Below are 25,962 nucleotides of genomic sequence, written 5' to 3' on the forward strand. Positions count from 1 at the left end.
TGGAGCAGTTAAGAGTTTATATTTTCAAGTGAGCGATGATTCATTCTTACAGTGAAACAGTTGGCTCTGAGTAAGAAATTAAGGAATCCAGTTGCCCCTGAACAGATACTTAAGAATTTGCACTGTGAGGGAAGATACCATTGTTGAAAAGCAAACAGGAATAAAACCATGTTCTTGGCAAGAAGCAGCCACTGAAAACAACAACAGCAGAATCTGTCTCTTCTCATGTGACACTCACACTGAAATCTTCCTATGTGACAAGCACATAAGAGCCATTATTCTCCCTACTCTGCTGCAAGAAATGAAGCTAACCCAGGTGACAGCAAGCATTACAAATACTTTACAGTTTACGGAAGCAGGACAACTGGCCACCAACTCATCACACTTAGCAGAGATTCCAGAGCAAGGAGAAGACACAGAATGCTTCATAGATAAAGCTTTCAGGTGTGATGTCCTGATCGGTGGCTGTTGTAGAGAAAGTGCAGGCAGACTAAAGACAGTGGGACTTCATATTAATTGGATGGTGCTGCATTTTATTTTAAGTTATTGGATTGGGGAAGGGTTTTCTCACCTTGGTCCTGAGTTATAAGCAAAGTCAAGCATTAGAGAAACCTGTCAATCACAGGTTGAGCTCAGATCAGTTTGGGGTACCTGCTAATTAGATAGTTGTTTGACCGCCTCAAACAGTTGCTGCCTCACATTGTAGCTGAGGGTTGGTACCAGGGTAGATCATGCTGTAGACAGAGGCTCCCGCAGCTCTGCTTTCACGTGCAATCAGGGCACTGTCGACTGTATTGTGTGTTCATTCAGTCTCTTCACCCTGATCACAGGAGAGAGGCCAGCAAAACAAGAGACCTGTACATAGATGCCACATGGATGAAATGTATCAAATATTGAACACTATCTGTCCTTTACAGACTCATTCACTTTATCTTTTTATATGTATTCCCATTTTACCTGCATGCATACCTGTGCACCACACGCATGCCTGTTGTCTGCAGATGTGAGAAGGGTGTTGGGTCCATCGGAACTGGAATTACAGATGATTATGTGTGGGCATTGGGAACCCAAACCAGGTCTTCTCAAAGAGCAGCAAGTGCTCTTAGCTGCTAAAACCATCTCTCCAGCCCACAATCTGCTCATAAGTATGGGTCTTTCTTTCTTTCTTTCTTTCTTTCTTTCTTTCTTTCTTTCTTTCTTTCTTTCTTTCTTTCTTTCTTTCTTTCTTGAGACAATGATGTATCCTAGATTTTTTGTTGTTAAAATGAGTTTCAGGGAGAAAAGTACTCTTCATATAATTTTAAATAAAAAGATGTGAATGAGATTGTAGGGGGTGGTAAAATATGATTAGAAGATTGCTAGGGGTAAATGCCACCCTTAATATCACAATAGCCACATGATTGATAAGATAAAGGACAACTTAGTTTGAAAAAGAAAGTGTTTATATTATGGAATGATGTGTGCTGACAGCAAGCTGCATTACACCCATAATATTTAAAACCTTCAAGTCATGTATTGTTTTTTTTTTTCTTTCTTGATTATGGAAAAGTTACCATTTCTGGTTTCAGCGTGCAATGGTTAAAAATAGAGAAGTAGGATGATGTCAATCACGGTGGCTGTTTCGTTGGATGTGGTGTCAGAGAAGGATGTCTCAATGGCTCAATCCAGTAGGTAATGCATACAGGCATGATATTCAAGAGATACGCAAATATTCACATGACTGGCTGCTTGGTTATACAGTTTCCTCTTACTGGATAGAGCCCCTATCCAGTGTGTGTGTGTGTGTGTGTGTGTGTGTGTGTGTGTGTGTGTAGCTACCCACATCGTTCAGAAGAGAGAGCGTTGGATCCCTTGAAAATGGACTTGGACGTAGTTGTGAGCGGCTCATTGTGGGTGCTGGGAAACAAATGCAGGTCCTCTACAAGTACAACAAAGGCTTCTAACCAGTGAGCCATCTCTCCAGCCCCTGAAAGGGAAGTTAAAGCAGCCTTGTAAGAATCAAAACTACCCGCAAATGGGTCCTCTTCTGTCTATAAAGGCACTATTACATATAACATGGCAATAAATGTCAGCAAAGTTCTTATCTATTTGGAACACTTGGTGATTTTTTATTGCACTATTCAAAAACATATTTAGGGGCAATGACTTATTGTCTGTCATCCTTTAGAAGCCTAAACTGCGCACAGATACTTTATAAATGGATACATGTACAAAAATGTATAAATCCATTTCTTTAAAGATGCAATTATTTAGTACAACAACCGGAAGATACAGCACTTGTTGGGCCTCTGTCCACTGCGTACTATAGAGCTTTCCCATCCAGTGTTTAAAAGAAAGAATTGCAGATCAGCATATACTGCAATTATAAATAATGTTTAGTGTAAGAATAAAATACATTTCAGAAAAATTCTATTTCTGAGACATAATAGTGTGGTCTGTAGGAGCCATCTCTAAACTACATTATTGTGGTGTGTGTTTAGTCACAAATTACCTATAAAACAAAGCAGCGCTTGTTCCATTGTACTTTTAATTTGGGGTAAACAAGTCTCTTTATATCTCTGATAATTCCTTTTTATCTTTAGCGGCAACCAAATCAGAATACTTTATTTGATCTGGAAGCAAAACAAAGACGCTTGGTAGGGGTGTGGGTGTCTAAACAATACTCTCTGTTTTCATGGAGCGTCTGTATGGAAAAATGAAATACAAGCGAGAGTGGAAAGAACAATAGGGAAAAGACGGGCAGAGGTAGGACCCCAGCAAGCCTACACTCATAACTCTCTCCTTGACTCCCAACGCAGTGCCTGCCACCAGACAAGCTCAGAGCCCTGCTGAGGACAAGCACGATCAACAGGTAACTAAGTTTCCAGCCATTAAGGATAACTACGAAGGAATCCGGGTGTTCTCAATCAGCCAGATGGCGGCCAGATAAGCCTCTCTTCCTGCCGGTTCTGCAGTGGTGATCCTCAGGCAGAGAATTGAGATCTTTAAATTTGTTTTAGGATCTGAGAACCATTGTTTTGAATGTTGCCAATTATGATAGACCCTTTTGTTCTTCCTAAAATGGAAAACGTGATGTTTTATGAGAAGCTAAAAGTCACATAGTATCTGCGAAAAAACAAGCTGTATTTTACTACTTCTAAATTAGAATGACAAGAGCTATGAACCATTTCTAAACTCTGAATAAAATTATGTGAGGATTGCACAAAATGTATTAATTAGCAGGGTTAGAGGCTCTGGTGGCTTTGGAGTAGAACATTTTTGCTTGTTTTCTATTTACTTCTTTTTTATTTTTAATTTTTCTGGTGCTTAGGATGAAATCTAGGTTCTCACAACTAGATAAGGTTCCTACCACTGAGCTGTACCCAACTCTTTAAAGTGCTCCTTAAATACTGTTATTTCTTCAGCCCTCTACACATGGTTTAGAAGAACTAATATATCACGGAAAGGTCCTTGTTATTTCACACAATATACAGATTCAGTGCCAAGTCCATCAAAATATCAGTGTCACTTTTCACAACGGTAGGGAAAATAATCCCTACCTTTGTGATAATATATTATTGATACAAAACTACAAAGGAACCTGACTATGCACAGAGCAACCTGAGAATCTAAGGAAGCCAGAGGCATCATAGTCCTATCACATACATGAGCCGCATTAACATATGATGAGTAGATATTAATGACAATAATAAAAAGAATGCAAACAATTACAAGAAGTTCTACCAGGCATCTTTAATTAGAAAGAAGAAAAAGTGAAAGAGAATTTATATATGTATGAGTCTCATATATATGTATGTATGTATGTATGTATGTATGTATAATTTTTTCACAGAAAAAGCCAATTCTGGTGAAAATGCAGAGAAAGGAAATCTATCACACATTGTTGAGAATTTGAATTTGTATAGATATTTGAAAAGTCAACATGAAGTCCCAGGTCTAATAATAGTACTACCAGATCATGAAGTTATTCCTAGTATCCTCATTTTCTCTACCTTCCTCTGTCCCTAGCGTGCTCTCTCTCTCTCTCTTTCTCTCTCTCTATCTCTATCTCTCTGTAGTGAATTAGTACATTAAAAACATTTATGGATTTTTTTAGAGCAGTGGTTCTCAACCTTCCTAATGATTTAATATAGTTCCTCATGTTGCAGTGACTCCAACCATAAATTATTTTCTTTGCTACCTTGTAAATGTAATTTTGCTACTGTTAAGGGTTGTAATGTAAATATCTGTGGTTTTCAATGGTCTTAGGTAACCGCTGTGAAGGGGTCATTGGTCATTCGACCCCCCAAAGTGTCACAACCCATAGGTTGAGAATCACTGAATTAGAGGTTCATAGGTTGCCAACACAGAAAAACAATGGACACTTAAGGAGAGATATCTAGTTTATCGTCATTAATCTGATGATCACTCTGCAAGTATCTGATTATCACCCGCACCCTATACATGAGTACAGTCAGAGGACTAAAGTGACTTTAAAAACAAACTAAGAAAAAAACATATTTATTTGTTACAATCTTTGGTGTTGTGTTGTGGAAAATGTTTTAAAAAATGGCTAATAATGTTTATTATTGAAGCCTGTAAATATTATGGTGGTATTATCTAGCCTGTTAACATAATCAATAAAAGACACAGACACCTGTTGTATTTTAATAAGCCTTATTTCACCTGGGGCAGAGCAAATGCTAACCTCCTAAAGTACTCTTTATCTCCCAGTCCCATATTTTTTTGCTAATTGCTCTCCTCATTTCTATCCGGGCTATTCCCTATCCAGAATCCATAAACACTTGCACATGCTTGGTATCTGGGCTGCTTTCCACCATCCATGCCCATCCGGCTGTGTGCTCCTCTCCAAGCTACCCCATGGCAGCTCTGCTTCTTTGTCCTCCCGTACCAATCTCCCCCTCCTTTCTGTGATCTTCTACTCCTCCAAGCATGAGAAACTTAACCACACTCCCTAACTTCCGCCCTGCCCAGCTGTGTAGGCGTTTATTCAGCCAGCCAGGGGTATTTTGGAGACAAGGATCGCAAATGTCATTTTGGGGTAGGTGAATGTCTGCTAGTAAAAGACAGGAAGCAGACCTCAGGGGGCAAAATAGTTAACAATTCAACACAAAGCACCAGGCCAGGCTGTTACAGTGTTGTGATGGCTACTCTTGGTTGTTAATTTGTCTACATCTTGGGTTACATAAAACCCAGGCATCCCAAAGAGGGATTGTTTCTTAATTAAATCACTTGAAGTGTGAAGATCCACTTTTAATCCACATCTTTTGAGGTGGGAAAATCCAGCTTTAGTCTGGGCCACATCTTCTGATGGCAGCCTATATAGAAGGCACGGAAGAAAGAAGCTCTCTCTCTCTTGGCCTGCTTGCTCTTACTCTGGCTGGCAAGTTCATTCCTTCACTACCATTAGAACTTACTTCTTTGGGATTCTGGCATACACTGAAGATCATCCAGTCTTGTGGACTGAACAACTACTGGATTCTTGGACTTCCTGTTAGTAGACAGTCATTGTCAGATCCACAGGACCACAGCCCGTAAACCGTTCTAATAAATCCCCCCCCAAACACACACATTCTATCAGTTCTCTTTTTCTAGACAACTCTGACTCAGACATGGTTGTCCAATAGTTCTGTAGTGGATCGATATCTGAGTTTTTATATTTTTGTTTCCACGATGTTTTTGCACGGGCATGTGCCATATGTGCATGTGATTATGTGTACATATGTGTACGCATGTGTGCATATATGTTTGAACACATGTGCAAGTTGACATTGGATGTCTTCCCCAGTCCCTCTTTACTCTTATGTATTGAGGGAGGGTGACTCACCAAATCAGGAGCTCACGGATTCCACTAGCCTAGAAGCTGCCCATCTTGTTTCAGGGGGCCCCTTGGTCTGTGCCAGCACTAGAATTACAGGAGGGCTGCCACACCCATATCATATTTACATGGTTTCTAGGGATCCAAACCCTTGTCTTCACATTTAGGTGACAAGCACGTTTTCCACTGAGCCATCCCTCCACCCTCTCTGATATTTTTAATCTTAAAATGTGCACATCTAAAAATAAAACGAAACGTTACACATGTTATCTCCCTAATATGTTTGTTAAATGCTCATGTTAATTATATAATTTATATCTAAATTATTTTGTGGCAGTCTACCAACCCATCTGAGGCAAATGACTTTCTAAGCTTGCCTTATAAAGACTAACCAGTTAGGGTGTTCAGAAATGCCAGAAATGAGATGTTTGTTAGGTGATAGCAGCTAGCTTTGCTTTCTGATCTCAGGGGAAAGCTCTCACTATTTCACAGGGAAATTTGAGTCTCCTTAAAAGATTTCTAATAGATGTTCTCTATCAGACTAATGAAGTTCTGTTTTATTGCAGCTTTGCTAAGAAAATTTTCATTAAGGCTCAATTTTATAAATTGCTTTTTCTGCATCAGTGGTGTGATGATTTTATTATTTTCTTCATTATTTTGTTAATGTGATTAATTAAATTGATTTGTTCCCTTTTTGGGGAGGGGAATATTATGAAGCATAATGTGCATACAGAAAAGTGCACAAACATTAAACAGACAGTTCAGTGACTTCTGACAAACAGCTCCAGTGTGATTAATGGTCGGTCAGATGAAGACGCAGAATGCCCAACAGGGATTTGGGTGGGACTCCTCCCAGTGCAGAGGCTAAGTCATCAGACCCTCAACTTCTCGTAGCACACATGAGTTTTGCCAGATTTGGGGAAGGGACCATCTGGCTTCCCTCATTCAACAGTATGTTTGTGTAATTAATCCTCGTTACTGCAAACAGTACGCGTTTGTGTTGTGTTTATTCTCATTTTGGGACAGATTTCTCTTAAATGAACATGTGATAGTTTATTTGCTCGTTCTACTGCTTGTGCATGTTTGGTTTGCTTATTTAATTTGGGCTGCACTAATTAGCTCTTATGAAGACACACATGCATGTACCGCTAGAAGTGGCAACTCTGAGTCAGAGGCTGTGGGTGTATCCAGCTTTAGAAGAGCCAGTTCACCAGTGTTCTACCATGATTATACCAGTTAACACTCTCCCCAACAGTGTATGAGAGAGAGCTCACTAACCAGCAAGTGCTGGTATTGTTATAGAACAATTCCCTCCTTCCTACAGAAGTGATGGAGGGTAGAGGAAGCCTAAGGTGAAATGGAGGGAATAGTGTAGTTGCTAGTTAGGTACAATTTTTTTGTTTGTTTTTTTTCAAAATCACATGAACATGCAATCTTCAAGAGGGAGCTGGAAAAGGATGCATTAAAGGAGTAGATAGGAGATGCTAACTATAGTCTTTTGCAGTGAGCAGGCAGTGGGTGATAATTCATCGAATGTGGTAGACTGTATGCTCCATCACAGACAAGAAAGATGAAAATGCATAGTGGGGAGAGCTTGAAGATACGTATCCTGTTTATTGTATTAGGGTTGTTTGTGACAAATATGTGTAGTTGATTATTTTATATATTGGTCTTAAGAGGAAAGATTGTCCTGGGGCAACCATAAAAGGGTAAGGGGTTGCTGTCATCCGGAGCCCAGTTTCTCATCACAGCCAACTGGGCACCTCCCTCTGTTTTAATGGACTTCCAAAGAACATGTGATTTGAAAGTACTGCTTTTTCTAAAAAAAGGAAACATCGTTGACACAGTGAAATCTTTTGTTTCCTAATAAATACTTAGTTTTCCATTTCCTCTCCGATCACTTTTTGGATAGTTCCGTTTCTCTACTTTTGTCTGTCTAGTAATAACAATTACATTGTAAGTGTATACTTTTTAGCACAAAAGTCACCTGTCTCTCTTTCTCTCTCACAAGATCTTCTTTTTGACAGTCCAGACGTTAACTCAACAGGTAGCCCTTGGTACCTACAAATCATGATTTTTTTTTCCTTCCTTAGCACATGGAGTGCTGGGATTACTGCCGGTGCCACCATGGCAAAGTTCTAGTGTTCTCTCTCTTTTAAAATTGTTTCGGTTTTGAATCAGAACATCTGTTTTGCTCTCAATGTGACCCATCCCTCCGAGGCTCATGTGTTTGAGCACTTGGTTCCTAGCTAGAGGCTTGTGATAATACCGCCAAAATCTAACATTTGGTCATTGGGGTTACTTAGAAGAGTATGATGAAGCGTTGCTTACAGGTGCATGGAAGACGCAACGGCAACTGAGTCGTGAAAATCCCACCTCAGTATCGGTGAGGACTCATGAAATCCGCAACCCTGGGGCTCTCTGTATGATTTGAGGGCAGTTCCACAATCTGGAGTCTTACTTCTTAGCCAACTTTCTGCTCATATCACCTTGGAAGGGGAGGAACCTCATGAGTCTAGTTTTAGAGACTTTCTAAGATTTGTGTGTTGTTGGCTTCTTGAGTCTTAAAGAGCTTCCCTCAAAGATAGTATATTTCATCTCAGAGGAAATTGCTATATAACGTTTGGGAACAACCATAAGGAAAGTACCTATTAACCGTTCTTTAACCGGAAGCTTCTGTGGAACTATATTCTCTTTATGTTTTAGTGCTGTTGGACCGAGAGGTTCTGTTGTCTAGCGTTTTCTGCCCTGTGTTTTTCGTGACACGTTGACCACATCTTCGCAGCTCTCTCTTGCAGAGCCCTGCTGGCCCTGGTTTCCAGGTGTGCTCTATGGCAGCTGTCTAGTCTATTTAGGAGCAGTGGTGCTCCTTCAAGGAGTCAGAGATGTCAGCTCTGAACAGTCTCTACAGATTTTAGTTCTTTTTATTTGTATGTTTGTTTGTTTTTGAGACAGGGCTTCTCTGTGTAGCCTTGGCTTTCCTGAAACTCACTCTATAGACCAGACTGGCCTCAAACTCACAGAGATCCATCTGCCTCTGCTTCCCAAGAGCTGGAATTAAAGTTGTATGCCACCACTGCCTGGCTCTCTGCAGCTTTTAATATTAGGCTTGGCTCAATTTTAAGGATAGGGATTTTTTTTTTCCAAATTTCTATACTTCCTTTTATGTGAAATTATCATCTATTAAAATGGAAGGGCTAAAATGTTAGTCTTTAAAATAAAGCAACTGAGAATCACATCCAGAATATGATAATACACACAGTGTGAAAATAGATAAAAATATCAAGAAGCCACATCTGTGTGTAGTGACAGTCTCATGAGGACTGTGTCATAGCATCCTAAAACCTTGCAATGAGAATAATTCATCAGTAACATTGTCTGTGTATTTGAGCCTAAAAAATGGAAAACATCATGGCCATCTCCTTTAAATTCTGTTTTTTCCTTAGTCTACCATGTCTTCTAAGTCACATTAAGTAATAAAAATATTATCACATAATGCAGTTTATCATTATTTCCAGACATATGTCCATATCTATAAATATTCTTTTATTTCCATTCCTTGTTTAATTATTTTTATTTTTGATAATTTCATGCATCTGTACAATGTGTTTTGATTGTGTTCACCCCCCCCCTTATCATCTTCTCTTATATCTGCCTCATTGGTGCCTGCCTGGACCCTTCTTTTTCTCAAATAGCCCTGCTCCTACTGTGTGTGTGTGTGTGTGTGTGTGTGTGTGTAAGTGGTCATAGTTACTGTGCTCATTGTTTCAATAGCCATGACATATCAAGAAGACAGTGTTAAATATCATTCAACTCCGTTCATCTCCACCCTCAGGCTTTTCTATTCTTCCTGCTTCTGAGGTGATCCCCAGGCATTGAAGTGTTTGTTAGTGAAGCCCCCTTTAAGGCTGAGCACACAACGATCTCTTATTCTCAACATATTGGCAGTTATGAATCTCTGCCTTAATCATTGTTCACAGGAAAAACAAAACAAAAATATCTTCTGTGGCAAAGGATGAGAGCAGTAGTGCTATATGGAAATATATGTAAGTATTTAGAAGGCAGTTTGATTACCTTTTCTTTAACTAAACAACAGTATTAAATTCTCCCTTAAGATAGTAGGTTTTTGACCAGGCTTATAGTTCCAGACATGTATTCCCTGATGTGGAGTAGGCTTCATGGGTTCTAAGACAGCAATTAATAAATGAGAACTCATGAAACAGAAAAGCTCCGGTATGGCAAAGGACATCATCATTTAGAAAAAGTGGCAACCACAGAATGGGAAAAGATTTTTACCAACTACACATCTTATAGAAGGCTAATATCCAAGATATATAAAGAACAACAACAATAAAACCCCAGAAATCAAGGAAACAAATAATCCTGTTTAAAAAATGGAAAGGATAAAACTCTGGCTCAGAAGTAGCCCATAGACTCATTCTCCAAGTGGGGTACCTAGTAAGGGGAGCAGGGACTTTCTCTGGCATGAACTCAGTGGCAGCCTCTGATCACCTTCCCCTGGGCTGTGCAGCCTTGCCAGGCCACAGAGGAAGACAATGCAGCCAGTCCTGAAGAGACCTGATAGGCTAGGGTCAGACAGAAGGGGAGGAGGACCTCCCCTATCAGTGGACTAGGAGGGGCACAGGGGAAGAAGAAGGTGTGTGGGGGGGATTGGGAGGAGATGACGGAGAGGGCCACAGCCAGGATACAAATTGAATAAATTGTAATAAATGATAATAATAAAACAGCCAAAACCAAATACTTAAATTATTTTTTTTCTATGAAAGAAAGTTCTTCTATCTTCTAGTTGAGAAATATAGTTTTCATTTGGGTTACATATAAACTCATGAGCCCTCAAATATTTGAATATATTAATCTTTTTTTGTTTGTTTGTTTGTTTCTCATGAGAGGCTTCCTCTGTGTAGACTTAGCTGTCCTGGACTCACTTTGTAGACTGGACTGGCTTTGAACTCATGGAGACCTGCCTTCCTCTGCCTCTCCTAGTGCTGGGATTCCAGGTGTGTGCCACTGCACCCAGCTAAATCATAATTTTCTTGAACGGAGATTTCAAATTTTCATCCTCACACCTCCTTTAAAACCCTCACTTATGATTTAAAATCATCCTGTATTTGTTTTTGTTTTGTTTTTGGTCTTTCTTAATTTATTAATATTTTGGACTTGGCTTAATGGTTTTATTTTCACCAGTAAACATGACATTTTACAACATTTATTTTATTTTTAATCGTGTGAATGTGTGTGTTGGTGTGTGAGTGTGTGCATGGGAGTGCAGAGGCTTTGGCTGTTTCCTGGAGTTGAAGCTGTGGGTTGTTTTCAGCCTTCTATCAGGTTCTCTGCAAGAGTAATAGAGCTCTTAAAGCCTGAGTCATCTCTCCTGCCCCAAACATGACATTTAATTCCAATATTTCCGTGCACATTGTTGTTCTGTGACTGTCTTCCTTACTTGCAAAGATCTTGCTTTTATCTTATTTCAATCACCACCATTCCAAAAGCAGACGCTGGATTTTAATATTACCAGTTCTTCTCCCTGTAAGATCTCTCTGGAAAGCAGTGTTTCAGTGCCAGCCTGCAATCCAAGCAATTTGGAAACTGAGGCAGAAGGATCAGGAGTTCCAGGGTATCTTCAGTTTTACAATGAGTTACAGATTAGCGCCTGGTACATGATACCCTGATACCCTGTCACAACAGAACAACAACAACAACAACAACAACAACAACAACAACAAAACAGACAGAACTCTTTATCTTTCTCTCCATCCCTGACCCCATCTTGCGTTTTCAGCTTACTGGTAGGTACAGCCAGGCCACTGCATCCGTTCCTCTCATCCAGGCTTCTCCTATCCTGGGAGCTCGGCATCCTCCTGCCCCACACTCCTTCCTGCTCTGTTTGCTCTTTACATGGCTTAGTTTCATGTTCTTGGCTCCCTTTCCCCCTTCCAACCCCGCTGCTGTTCTTAGAAAGGCCCTTGTCAACTGATCTACCTGCTCCAGGTCTGACAGTGTGGAACTGGGCAGCTCATTGTAGCAAAAGGAAGCACTGGAACCATCCCAACGGGTCCCACTTTAATTAACACCTACAGATCTCAAGCAGAGCCTCAGTATACATTAGTGGCACAGCTATATTTCCCTTTGAGTTGATTTTTCAAATTACCCTGTCCCTTACCTTCATAGGAAATGAAATAGAACTGCAACATCGGCCCCTTGTGGGAAGAAGCCAGAGGCAAATTTAATAGAATACTTTAAATAATATTCTGCCTATTATTAATATTTTTTTAAAAATCATAAAGATTCCACAAGTAATTTACAGCCAGCAAGAAGGACTCATGCAACTTTGTTGCTGCAGCTTGTACTTTCAACTTCTATTATTGATTATTTCAACAGAGCTTCAAAATTAAAACAAATAGACATTAATTAAAAATGACTCCGTGGTTTAAAAATATATGACTTGCCATTCCAACTATCTAAAATTAACATCTAGGCCATTACACACGGGGAGCAATTATGAATACTGGAGTGTGGTGTGCACACAGAGGCAGCATGGATATATTTTTACATCAGCTTAATTGTTGCCAATAAAACAAAGTGAGGGTGAGAGCATTTATCTTCCACGCACAGTCATTCTGGAGTTTGGTGCCACTCATGATTAAAAAAAAAAAAATTAGAGCTTCTTATCAATGTGGGAGAAACTATCCCATCAGCTGACAAGGCCAGCACAGCCACACGGCAGGGAGAAAACTGATAGTACTCACATATATATTCAGATACATATATTTCATATATCTGACTATGTACATGATAGGTGGAAAGATAGAGAGAGAGATACATTGATACATAGATAGAAATAGAGATAGATTTAAAAGTCTGATCAATTTTTTTTTTATCTTTGAAGAGTGAGAGAAAATAGAAAAATAGGAGAAATCATAAGAAAATGAACACACTCAGAAATAGTGGAAGGTCTGTGCAGATCTGCCTTTGTCTTAGGATCCTGCCTCTCCCCTTCTACTGCGTTAGTGAGTACAATTGTGGGAATCTGAAGACCTGGAAACTAATAATTTAGTTTGCTTAATCTAGGGCACTTCCCCAAAGAATTATATAAAAGAATTTAGAACATAGTAATTATAAAATAGAATGTGAAACTAGAAACTGATAGGAGAAACAAAAGGATAACATAGATGAAGAGAAATAACAGGGGAGAGAGAAGGGGGGAAAGACGATGCAGAAAAACCCACAACAAAGAACACTTAAACATAATTATGAGTAATTACATGAAGTCTTGTGAACACAGGATGCTAAAAATTTCACTAAGATTTTTACGGAGCTGTCTAATGCCCAGTAGTGAGCTAGGCCTTCTGGTGGGTCAGCTTTCTGAGTGCTGACTATGGCTTGCATAAGTAATTGATTTATTCTTATCATGAAAATACAACAAAATAAGAGAATACTCATGACCGAAGAGGGCACTGTGTTTTTGTAACTGATAGTGAAAACTACCAACAGATATTTTGAGAAAGAAATTTGGTCACAGGCAATGAGAAACTTCAAAATGATTGACCCGCTAATTTCTAATTAAAGGAGCTCTCCTCGGGATGCAAACTTGTACATCGGAAAGGTTCCATAATTAGAAAATGTTTTAAATTAATACAGCGAAATAATAAGTCAGAGAGTTGTACAGGCTTAAAAGAATCGGGGTGCTCAAGAGCAGTGCTCACTGAAGGAAATGTGTGCAGTGTGATAATTGAGAAAATGAGAAATATATAATTATGGAAAATGACAGGGGGGGAAAGATGGTCGTGTCTCTTATTCTAGATACCAAAATATGGAGAGTTATAGACTTTCCAGAATTTTCAGAATTCCTACAATTCCCAAAACTAGGGTGGACTGACTGTCTCCGTGGTTCGGTTAATCATCGGGGCTCTTCTACAGTGGCTTCATGAGCAAGGGTGGATGGACGACAAGGAGAGGGAAGAGAAAGGCTTTTAACACCCTTACTGACTGTGCCAAGAACTTCAACACAAGCGACCAAACTGCTGCCCACACAGCCTGTACAGAGCTACCCTGCAAGATTATTCGAGTGTAATGAACCACACTTAAGGTCAAACATATACCTTAAACCCTGGGACCGTTGACTTTAAATCTTACGAGCATTTCTTTCTTTTCTCCCTATACTTAAAAGGTTCTTAATAAAGGTTCTTAATAAAGGTTCTTAAAAGGTTCTTTAATAGTGATAAGAAAAATAATGCCTCTGGTTTCTTTTCACTTAATTTTAAAATTTCATTTGATTTTTAAATTCAGAGGCATAAGATTATATTTTTTGAACACTATAACCTCAAAAGGAACAAAACCACATGTATAACTATTGTTAAGGGATGTAGGTGTGTATCTTTCTTAATGCCCACATGAGAATCTCTCTTTTTTGTTAAATATTTATTTTTTTATTTTTATTTTCATGTGTATGAGTGTTTACCTGCATGTTCTGATACCCATGTTCTGATGCCCACAGAGGCCAAAAGACAGTGTCAGATCCCCTGGAACTGGAGTTACAGACAGTTGTGAGCTACCCTTGAATACTGGGAATCAAACTTGGGTTAAACAATTACTGGCAGCCCCTCTTTAAGCCTTGGGAATTATTAGGCATTTCCCCACATTGCTATATATATTCCATTTTGTTTTACATTGACTTCCCATAAGTTTCTTTTCTATAGTGTAAGGCAAACTCATGCTGCCTAGCTACCAATGTCCAGATAAATCTGCTACCAACAGTATTCTCCTCTAGCCTCCTGTGGCTTTAGCCAATGCAAAAGTAGCAAATCAGATGCAAATAATTTTGAAAAAAAAAAAAAGACAGTGCATTTTTACAGTATCTTGCTTATTATATAAACATGTGGAACACTCATTCATCCAAGTTGAGAATGTTCTAGATCCTCTAACTTCCAGCCAACAAGACAGTTTCCCCAGACACTTGTGCAAACTCATCAGTCAAGCCTGCTCTGAACGGCCACAGGGTAACCCACTAAATTCTGGAGTTGTTTGTTAGGCAGCAAGAGATAAGTTACATAGGAAATAAATTAGGTTTCAGAGCTTTATTAAGCAGCAAACCCAGGTTTAAAAGTATTAATCAACAGAGATACATACGGCATCCCATTATTCATTTTTTTCTGATCCCTCCTCTCACATACTGTCACATAACCTGAGTTTCTGTCTCCTCTATCCTTAACTCCACACTCTTACTTTTCTCTTTCTAAAATTGGTAGAGAGACTTTCTCAGGGCACACCAGCTTTCCTTGATAACCTGCACTTAGCAATACCTGTGGGGTCCCGTGAATTTGCATGGATCAACAAACTCCTAAACTTTCATAAGGAGAGCCGAGTTACTCAACCTTTGTCCTCTGGCTGCTGTGTTCCTGGGCTAACTTTGCTTACTTTTTCTCTGAGGAGAAATGAGACTTCAGCTACAGAGCCTCTGGTTAGCCCATCTCCGTGTGATCCAAGAGTCAATGACCCACTTTCACACTCCAGTGATTTGATAGCTGAATCTGGAGCCCATGACTGACAATCATACTTAACCCTTCCCATTCCCACACTTATCTGTCTGCCTTCTCCAAGCTTCTCTGGTCCCCAGGCTGCATCCTGGCTCCTGCTCTAACTTCTAACTCACCTTCTTTGCTTCTTTGCTTCTCTAGTCATGGTTAGCCATTCAGTCTCCTGCTTTTCTGTTCATTCACTATTGACACACTTAAGAGATATTCATTTGATAGACAGTGTTTCATATGCCTGTATCTGATGATGAATAGTAACTATTTCCAAATTCAAAAACAACAACATCAAAAGAACTCTTCTGATTTAAACAGAAATACATATTTTAGCATAATATTGTGAAGCAATGTATCAACAATGATCAAATCAAAGCTTTCCTGATGTTACTTTGCCTTTTGTCTTTACTCATTTTCTTTCCTATCCCACCCACTGCTTTGGGGGCTGCTTTGATGGTAGTCAGAGAACTAATTACCATGTTGCTTTTTAAGTGTGCAAAGCTACCTGTCTGTGGGCTGAAATAGGGTCATTTCCAAGAGTGGTATCAGTGGCAGGCTTGCATCTGCAGTGAATACTGTAACTGATACTCCAGTGGGTGAGAAGAGTGAATGGAATGTGGCCGTGGGAGAGGCACACCAGCATGTTTCATCAAGAGGAGAGCAACTATGGCGAATGCTCTCACCTCTGTCACTTGTAACTTCACTGCCGTGTGGTCTGGAATCTATCAGCCTCTGAATTTTTGTTGTATAAGATGAACTGCTTTAAGTCTCAGCATCTGCTTTGATACTCTGCAGGGTAGAGCCCTTCAGAGGCCCTCTGTGGTAGGCTCCTGTCCTGTTCCCTGTTTTCTTCTTCTGATGTCCATCCTGTTTGCCTTTCTGAATGGGGAGTGAGCATTTTAGCCAGAGTCCTCCTTCTTGATTAGTTTTTTTGGGTGTACAGATTTTAGTAGGTTTATCCTATATTATATGTCTACTATTGTATGTCTAATATGTCTTTCTGCTTCTGGGATACCTCACTCAGGATGATCTTTTCCAGTTTCCACCATTTACCTGCAAAATTTTTTGCTGAGTAATATTTCATTGTACCACAATTTCTGTATCCATTCCTCAGTTGAGGGGCAACAGAGTTGTTTCCAGATTCTGGCTATTACAAATAAAGCTGCTCAAAGCAGATGCTAAGATTTATGGCCTAGCTTTGGGCAGAGTGCAGGGAATTTTAGGACAGGAACTCCACAAGGTGAGCAACAGAACCAAAAAATCTGGGCACAGGGGTCTTTTCTGAGACTGATACTCCAAACAAGGACCATTCAGGGAGATAACCTAGAAGCCCTGCATAGATATAGCCCATGGCAGTTCAGTGTTCAAGTGGGTTTCATAGTAATGGAAAGAGGGACGGTCTCTGACATGAACTGATTGGCCTGCCCTTTGATCACCTTACCAGGCCACAGAGGAAGACAATGCAGCCACTCCCAATGAGACCTGATAGACTAGGATCAGAAGGAAGGAGAGGAAGACCTCCCCTATCAATGGACTTGGGTAGGAGCATGCGTGGAGGAGGGAGAGGAAAGGTAGGATTGGGAGGGAAGGAGGAAGGGAGCTACAGGGGGGATACAAAGTAAATAAAGTATAATTAATAAAAATTTAAAAAAAGATGAACTGCTTTGCAGTACTTGGTGAGCCTATCAGCTAGCTGAGATATCATTCTCCAAACATATCCTTCACAGAAAGCCTAATAGGCAGTCTGCATCTAAGGGTGATGAAAGCTCATGATGGCCTTTCCAAAAATTCTCATTCATAAATGAGCAACAGGAGTTCTTTCTGCTTTGGCAAGAAGCAGACAACTCTCAAGTGATACGGATTGCCCACTTTGGATCAATTAGTTCAAGGGACTGGATATTTGTGTGTTGATATATAATCCTAAAACAAATTGATATCATTTGGCTTTCTCTCACAGAAAATTGCTCACTTATAGATAGATGACTGGTTTCCAATAGACTTCTCTGCTTTGAGTATTCCCAGGGATTTGGAGAAGCACTGGAAAGCATCTCCCTGCTGAGCAGCAGACCTCCTACCGTCGACACAGACATCAATCTGAAAGACAAGTAGACGGAATGCCAAGTGTTACCTGAAGGTGGCTAGGGAATCCATCCTGGGATGCTAGTGAGGTACAATTTATCCTTCTTAGACTACAAGAATTTTATTCCTTCCTCTTCAGTACAAGAATTTGGATATAAACTTCTGATGGTGCAGTAATCATATAATCCCAGTGCTCTGGATGCTTTGAGATTTCACTATCTCTTAGAACCCACTACAGAATCCCGAAAATTAGTTATGAAATTATAAAGACATTTATACACCCTGTGTGGGCAGCTTAGATGGCCGGATATACAAACTGAGATGACTAAAACAGCCACAAACATAAAAATACAAAAGAGCGCAGTAGTTTTCCAGGGCAGTCCTGTGGGTACCTAGAAGCAGCTCACAGTATAACCCCTAGTCCTTACAGTTCTAGAAGTACCAAGAACTGTATTTTCATTAGCTCTTACATGGTCCACACTGAAGATCTTACAGCTGAGCGATGAAAACCTGTTCTTTTCAGTGTGATTGGAAAGTCACTTAACTCTAATGTAAACTTTCATCATCTTCTAAGCAAATGGAGAACTTGTAATTGACTAAAACTGTATCTGAAAAGAAAGACAATAGGGGCTAGAGAGACATTAACAGCGCTGCCTCTCTTTTTCTTAAAATATTTTCAGTCTTTTTTTCTTTTAAATTTCAGTTTATTTACTTTACATCCCAAAGGTACACCCTCCCTCCTCTCCTCCCAGCTCCCTTCCCATCTTTCCCCTTCCCCTCTCCCTTTCCTCCCAGAAAAGGTGAGCCCCCTCCCAGTGTATCAACCCTCCCCAGCACATCAAGTCACATCAGGACTGAGCAAATCCTCATCCCATGAGGCCAGGCAAGAGTGATCCATGGAGAAGGGATCCAAAAGCAGTCAATAGAGTCTATGTTAGAAACATGCCCCTCCCTTTCCACTAGCCAGGCCCCACATATGAAGAAGACCAAGCCACCCAATGGCCACATATGTGCAGGGAGTATTGGTCCAGACCATGCATGCTCCTTAGTTGATGTCTCAGTCTCTGAAAGCCCCCATGGGACTGGGTTAGTTGTCTCTATTGGTCTTCTTGTGAGGTTCCTGTCCCGTCCAGGTCCTTCCATCTTTTTCCCAATACTTTAACAGGAGCCCCCAAAGTTCTTCCCCATTCTTGGCTGCAAATCCCAGCATCTGTCTCCATGATTTGTTGCTGGCTGGATCCTCCCAGGCTACAGTCAAGTTATGCTCCTGTCTGCAAACATAGCAGGGCATCATTAATAGTGCCAGGGGCTGGCTTTCTACCGTAGAGTGGGTTTCAGGTTGGACCAATTATTGGCTGGACATTCCCTCAATCTTTGTTCCTTCTTTATTTACAGAGAATCAGAGTTTGATTTCTGGCATCCACATGTTTCCCAAAGATCACTCCAGTTTCAGCGCCCTCTCCTGGCCTCTACAGGCACCTTTGTGCATGGTACTCAGGCATACATGTAGCAAAACTAATACAGATAAAATAGAAATGAAAAACAAACCCATTTTCCTGTTTTTATGCCTTTTGTGTAGAAGTTTTCAACTGAAATGTAATTATATCACTTTCGCTTTTCCTCCCTCCAGTCCTTCCCAGTTACTCTTCCTCAAATCCCTCCTGCGCCCAACCCCTCACTTTGATAGTCTTATAAAAATTGTATTTGATACACACCGTGTGTATGTATGTGTATGTATGTGAATTCAGACACCACACAAACAACTATACACACACACACACACACACACACACACATTTAAATAGATCCTTTTGGGTATGTTTTTACTGTAAGAGCCAGAGTGGCACAAGGGGAGTATTTCACAGTTACATTTCTAGACAAACAGCTACAGGCAACTACTGGCTACAGAGAATAAGAATTAACCTCTCCCAGGGGCAAGCTTTCCAGTTCCTTGTCCAGTACAGAGTAGTCATGCCTGAAATCATAGACACCCAAACAACAAAACATGAATGAATGTCTTAAACAAAATAAATTAGTTCTAATTTTTAGACTCCATACCTGTAATTCAATTGTTTGAATATTTGAAGGATTTTTTTCACTCCATAGATCAATGTAAGTTAAAAGCAGTTTTAAAAGATTCCTTGGGTCAACAAGGAATATTTCCATATGATTTACCTGAGTTATTAGAAATATGAAATATGTATTAATCTTATTTGTGATAAAGGTGTTACAGATACAAAAATGTACCAGATGGAGTACACATGTGAAGGAGTTTTCACTAAAAAGACACTGAAGATGGGAAAAATACAGATACATTTGTGAGCTTTAAACATGGTATTAATGAGTCACAGAAACTATGAAAGTGTACAGTCTTCTAACATGATATAACAAAATACATGTTCTAGACTGAGCATGTAGCTCGGTAGAACACTTGCCTATATGCCCAAGGCCCTAGATTATATCCAAGGAAGGAAGGGAAGAACAGAATAAAGAGAGGAAGGGAGGGAGAGGGGAAGGAAAGGAGGGTGGAAAGAGAAAAAGAATTCATATCTTTTATGATTTTAATGCATATAAATAAAATATCATTTCACATACATAATAAAAACAAAAGTAATAATTAGTGCTCTAGAGCATAGTTGAAAATTGATGAATAAAAATTTAAGGATAATAGATCTTTTTCTAATTTTTACATGCTGACTTCTCTGCTACCATTAACAATCATTGATATTTCTGTTTTTCTAAACTTGACCTAGCTCCTTTTTGTTCTCTAGGACAACACACAGCCCTGTGTGTTTAATATGTGGTGAATTGTTTAGAAATGAAGTAACTGGTTCAAAATCTTTTGTCCAATAAGATTGCACTCAGGTGTTATAATATTTCTCTTAGCTCCAGATATTTCTTCTAAACATTTTCTGCCACTCCAATGATTTGAGATTTTAAATTTAAACTTGTAGAGAACATATTCTCCTCACTCATCTTGGATCTTAAGGAAATTGCTCATCAGAAATTAAAATGTATGACCTAAATGCAGTTTTGGGGTCAAGAGCCACTTGGGTATATAAAAGCATACACTCATGTACACATTATAGCTTATTAGATCTGAAGATGGTTTAGGTAAGGACGATAATGTCTTTTGAATACTTATTATGAGTGGTCCCTAGACCACAAGGAAATATTGATGCCTAGAATATGAAATAAAATGTCTGTAAGATGCTACAGGTATTTTTATGAAGATATTAGTGTGTTTTTGACAAAAGACCCGAGGGTGGGTACATGATAAGGAAAACAGTTTACATCAGAGCTCATATTTTTGTATATGGGGAAAATCAAATTCACAGAGAAAGTGTCTGTTTTGTTTCCACAGTTTCTGGTAAGGGTCTCGTTCTGTGTCCTCTGACTGAGAAGCAGGACACACTCACATGTGCACCAAGACAAAGCACACAGGAAAAGAGGAAGCAAGAGGAGAGAGACAGCCTTGCTCTGTTACATTGGGTTCTGTTGCTAACCCTCTCCTGTGGGGATGACACCAGTCCCTCAGAGTTTAGATCTACCATGCTCTAATGATCAGTCACAACCTTGGTGCTTTGGAGATTAATTTTCTATCTGATTTTGGGAGGCTCAAACCATATCTAAGTCACAGCAGGGACACAGATCTATGAGGAGCAAACACATACCGGGAGTAAAATCCAGACTAGACCATGACTTCTAGAACCCTGCAATACTGGCTCCTTTGGCCTCCTTGGTGTGCTCCCCACACCATTCCCTTGTGCCCACTCAGCTAGCGGGCACTGAGGCTGCTAATGCAGCTGTCTCAGAGCTCCTGCTCTTACACACAGAGCCCGTGACCTGTGTCCAGCCACACTTCCCTGCAGCTCTCTCTGGAATGGAGAGTTAATGAGGCATCTGTGCTGTGGCCCAGCAGCAGGCACTTATGCTCCTATCCAGGCCCTCCATGTTCTGTGCTGAACTAAATCATGTGATCCAAAACTTCCCACCACCCTTAAAAGGTTATAAACCATCAGGTCTTTCCTTTGTTCTAGGGATTGGTCCGAGGCTCTTCAGGAGAAATCCTGGAAAGACTGCTCTGAAGGTTATTCCTCTGCCCTCTCACCCCACCCCACTCTCCCTCTCCTGGTGGCTATCTACGGCTCTTTTTCCTATCTGCATCTTATGCTTACTCTCAATGAATCCCCTTTCCACGGAGTAGAGGGAATTCCCTCCTTCCCTTTAGGACTCTCTCATGCTTAGACCTCGGTATATTGTCTTGTTTCATTCTAATACTCTTCCTCCTACATCCTCCCATTCTTACAAAACTCTTGGAAGGAAACTGTGCTCACTCTCTTTGTGAACCAACTCCTGCTCATCTTTTCTTACGTTCTTCTACTTGCTCTTCCATTCATTAACAAAAGCTTTCTAATCCTTCCAAGAGTCCCTGACATGCTTTAAACTTGTCTGTCACCTTGAGTCCATTGCTGTGAAGGGTCTCCCACTCATGTTCACTTTAACACATGGGGGTGTGTACCATATTAAACAGGGATTATTATAAAAAAAACACATTCTCTTTAAGAGGTGATGGTTTCCCAGCAAACACGTAGTTATTGCCTCCATAATTTGCTATGAAGTGTAGCAGGACATTTTTCTGCCAGGGAAGGCAGAATGTGAGATAAAATGAATCATATATTTCTTAATTAGTCAATAAAAAGAAATTATATTATAAATATAGAGAAACTTTTTTGGTGTTAAATTAATGAATGGCATCAGTCTTTACATGAAGATTTTTTTCAACTACCCAGTAGACCATACTTTTCACAATAGGTACCACAAAGGCACAAAGCACGAGTATCTGTCTGGCTGTTTCCTTCATTAGCCTATAGTCTCCTATGGTTTTGCCTAAGATAAGTAAATGAATTCCAATGAATACACGTTTTTAAAATAGATTGGGAAAACTGCTTAGCACAAGGTAAGCATTCTCTGGGCTAGAGAGATGGTTCGATGGTGAAGATCAAGTGCTGCTCTTGCAGAAGACCTGAGTTCAGTTCCCAGAACCCCCATCAAAGAGCTCACAATGGGCTGTACCTCCAGTACCAGCGCACCCAACCCTTATTCTATCCTGTGTCCTAGCAAGCACGTTTTCCCACACAGATACATGCGCGCATGCACACACACATCACACAGACATACACACTTTTTTTTCCAATAAAATCTTTTAAGGAAGAATTCGCCATGTACAAGTATTCATATCAACTCATATTTGGATACCATATTTGTAAACTAGAGGATGGATAAGCATGTCCCACACAAATGCACCACGTGCATGACTACCTAGAACAGTGGTTCTCGACCTTCCTAACGCTGCTACCCTTTGATACAGTCTCTCAGCTTGTGGTAAGCTCCCCAGCCATACAGTTATTTTCATCGTTACTTCCTAACTGTAATTTTGCTACGGTCATGAGTCATAATGTAAATATTTGTTTTCTTATGGTCTTAAGCAAACCCTTGTGAAAGGGTGCTTCAGCCCCCAAAGCAGTCACAATCCAAGGTTGAGACCTGCTGTCCTACAACTTTAGAAGGTGACCTTATAAAGCAAAAGGCTTTTTTAAAAACTACAGTTAAGTTTTGAAATAACATCTATTTATTTGATGGGAGAGGGAGGAGGTGCACATATCGTGGCATGTGGGTGAAAAATCCGAATACAAGTTTTGGGAATTAGTTGTCTGCTTCTGCCATGTGGGTCTCGGGAATCAAATTCAGGTGGTCAGGCAAGCTCTTTTACTATCGAGTCATCTCACTGGCCTGAAGCCACAATCACTTAAGACGAAGTCATAGTGCAGGAGGGTGGATCAATCCTAAATCCAATGCATTTGATATTTTTAAATAAAGAGGAAAATTGAGGTGCATGTGTGTGCATGTATCTACACACATGTACACACGCAAACAATAGTAGGCACAGTATGAGAAGACAAAAGAAGACTGATGCGACACAGAGACAAGGCAAAAGATACCAAGGATTTCAATCAACTGACAAGAAGCCAGAGAAGAGGCATGATGCAGCCTCCATTTACACTTCTAAAAGAAATCGACTTTCTAAGGTCTGGATTTCCGAGTCTACCCTGCAGAACTGAATGCCTGGCTGCTGTTTAAAATGTCAGTTTGTGGTAGTTTATTATGGTATCCCCGAGAAACAAAACCAACCATAAAACAGAAAGTACAGAAGACTCATAAAAAGCAGTCGCTCCTCCCTTCTCCCAGGTCTCCAGTGGGACATAATCTTGTCTTCCTGTTTCTAGTGATCGTGATAATCCTACACACATGTTTCTGCATACTTGGAGCAGGTATGTTGGAAACACAGCTTCTAACCATCTGCATTCTACTGCTCTGCTCCCTTTTGCATCTTGTACTAGTCACTTTCCCTTTGTTGATGGCAATATGAAGCCTATTTTGTGACTACGTTCATTATCTGTCATTTGCCCATTGGCTGACTCTAAGCATTACAAATCAATAAATGCCATTTATGCTATTAGGACTATGCAAATGTTGCTCAAGGCAAGCTAATTAAAATGTTTGCATTTAGTTTTCTTCTCAAAGAATCCAATTTCCGACCCTGGCACCACTCACAGCACAGACTGCCTAAGATGAAGATCAAAGGCATCTGTCTCTTCTTCTCATCATTAAAAAAAAAAAAATCATATGTTTTGTTGGCTCTGTGTCTGAGCAATGTATTCTCTTCCAGAAATTCCGACTGACCTTTCCTTAAGAAATACAAACACATGGCTTATCCACCAAAGCACAGCGAATCTCCGTCTTTCATCTCTTCTCTCTACTGAAATCATCCATTTTCCTCCCCTCGGGCTCATTCCTACCATGGCCCTCTGGTTCAGCTTGATTTTATCTATTCTTGTTTCCTATCAGTAAACTCTGAAACCAGAGTCACTGTTTCTCATAATAACTTGTATGTGTGTGAGTGTGTATGTGTGAATGCAGGTGTGTGTGCGTGCATGCACGTGTGTGCATCTGTGTATGTGTCTGCATACATGCTTGCGCGTCTGCATGTGTATGTATGTTTGTGTGGATGCATATATTGTATGTGCATACATGTTACATTTGTGTGTGTATTTGTGTAAGTATGTGTGTGTGGTATATGTGGATATGAATGCATAGATGTGTGTATACATGCATACAATTGTGCATGCATGCATGTGTGTATGCATACGTGTATCCATATGTGTTTGTGCTTGCCTGTGCATGTATGTGTACATGAATATATATATGTGTATATTTGTGTGTTCATCTGTGTATGCGTGTGTTTTTTGGTCATGTGTGCATGTGCATGTATGCATGTGTGAGTTTGTGTAAATTTTTTGTGTATGTGAATATTCATGTGTACAGGTGTGTGCACTTCATATATGTATATGTGCATATATGTATGTTTTCGAGTGTGTGTATATTTATCAGCAGGTTTTACAGTTTCTTAGGATGTGTGAAGAGAGATCAATTTTCTACATCCTTGGGTAGAAACACCACATTCGCTGTTGCTGTAAAATATTATATTATAAATCATTTTTCTTGAAAGTGATACGGAAGTATTTTTGTGTCCTGGCAGCCAGTGATGAGGATGGTCAAACCCAGGAGACCGTCAGTCCCTTTAACTTTGATGACGTGTTTTAGCATGTTCTCTTTCTCTGAACTCTGACAAGACTGTATCAATGAGTGACTTTTTTTTTCTGCTTAATAGGCCCTTTCCAATCTGACTATTCATGTCTCGTTTCAGTGTTATAAATTTCTCAACCTTCATTGTCTTTGTTCTTCCTTCTAGAACTCCCATTAGTAGAAGGATGAGCCATTTGAAACAATTTTCTATCTCTCTTGTCATTTCCCCCCACGCTACCTCTTCCTCTTTGTGCTGTGGAGAGCGATCTTTGCTTTGTGTGGAGTTTTGATGTTTGCTCTTTTCAGATGAAGTGTTTAATTTGCAAGACTTTTTTTTTTTTCTGCAGCAGCGCTTTAGTTTTCAAAGCATTTTTTGGATTTGCATATGCAATATTTTTTTTTCAAACGTCCCAGGAAGTAGTGTTCACACAGGACACGATTATTCTCTGAATTTAACTTTGTTAATCAGAGGTCATGTCTTTCCCTCATTTATCTTTGACTTGGTTTGTCATTTTGTTCATTTATCCACACTGTGGGTGCTTGGTTCTTTCTTGTAGATAGTCATGTAGTCGGAAGAGAAGTTGCATCTCATTGTATTTGCTTTTTGAAGTCTGTTTACTCTCTGTCCCCTTTTAAATAGCCGTCTACTCACTTTGCATAAAAAGGGTCTGTAGAACTTTACTCTGTTGCAATTTTGCAAAGTTTTTCTATTTCAAAAATATTTATGTATTCTGGATATTAACCCCACATACTGTGGGCAGGAATATAAATTGACCCAGCCCCTACAGAAAATCGGTATGAGGTCTCTCAAAAAAAATGAAAAGCTAGAGCTATCATTTGACACAGCTGTGCACCGCTTCTGTGTAAACACGT

General features: G+C 39.9%; 1 long non-coding RNA gene across 4 annotated transcripts in view; it reads left to right on the forward strand.

Moving 5' to 3' along the window:
- Positions 1–2,670: 2,670 nt before the first annotated feature.
- LOC132656806 (uncharacterized) overlaps positions 2,671–25,962 on the forward strand; it is a 62,970-nt gene continuing 39,678 nt past the window's right edge. Inside the window, exons 1-4 of one of the 4 annotated variants that reach the window (XR_009594542.1) lie at positions 2,671–2,851; positions 16,808–16,934; positions 17,321–17,531; positions 21,483–21,532. This is a non-coding gene — a long non-coding RNA (uncharacterized LOC132656806). The remainder of the gene's footprint in view (positions 2,852–16,807; positions 16,935–17,320; positions 17,532–21,482; positions 21,533–25,962) is intronic. The other 3 variants (XR_009594540.1, XR_009594539.1, XR_009594538.1) reach the window with 3 other exon arrangements.

This window comes from Meriones unguiculatus, chromosome 10 (assembly GCF_030254825.1).
Source record: "Meriones unguiculatus strain TT.TT164.6M chromosome 10, Bangor_MerUng_6.1, whole genome shotgun sequence".
Classification (NCBI taxonomy): domain Eukaryota; kingdom Metazoa; phylum Chordata; class Mammalia; order Rodentia; family Muridae; genus Meriones; species Meriones unguiculatus.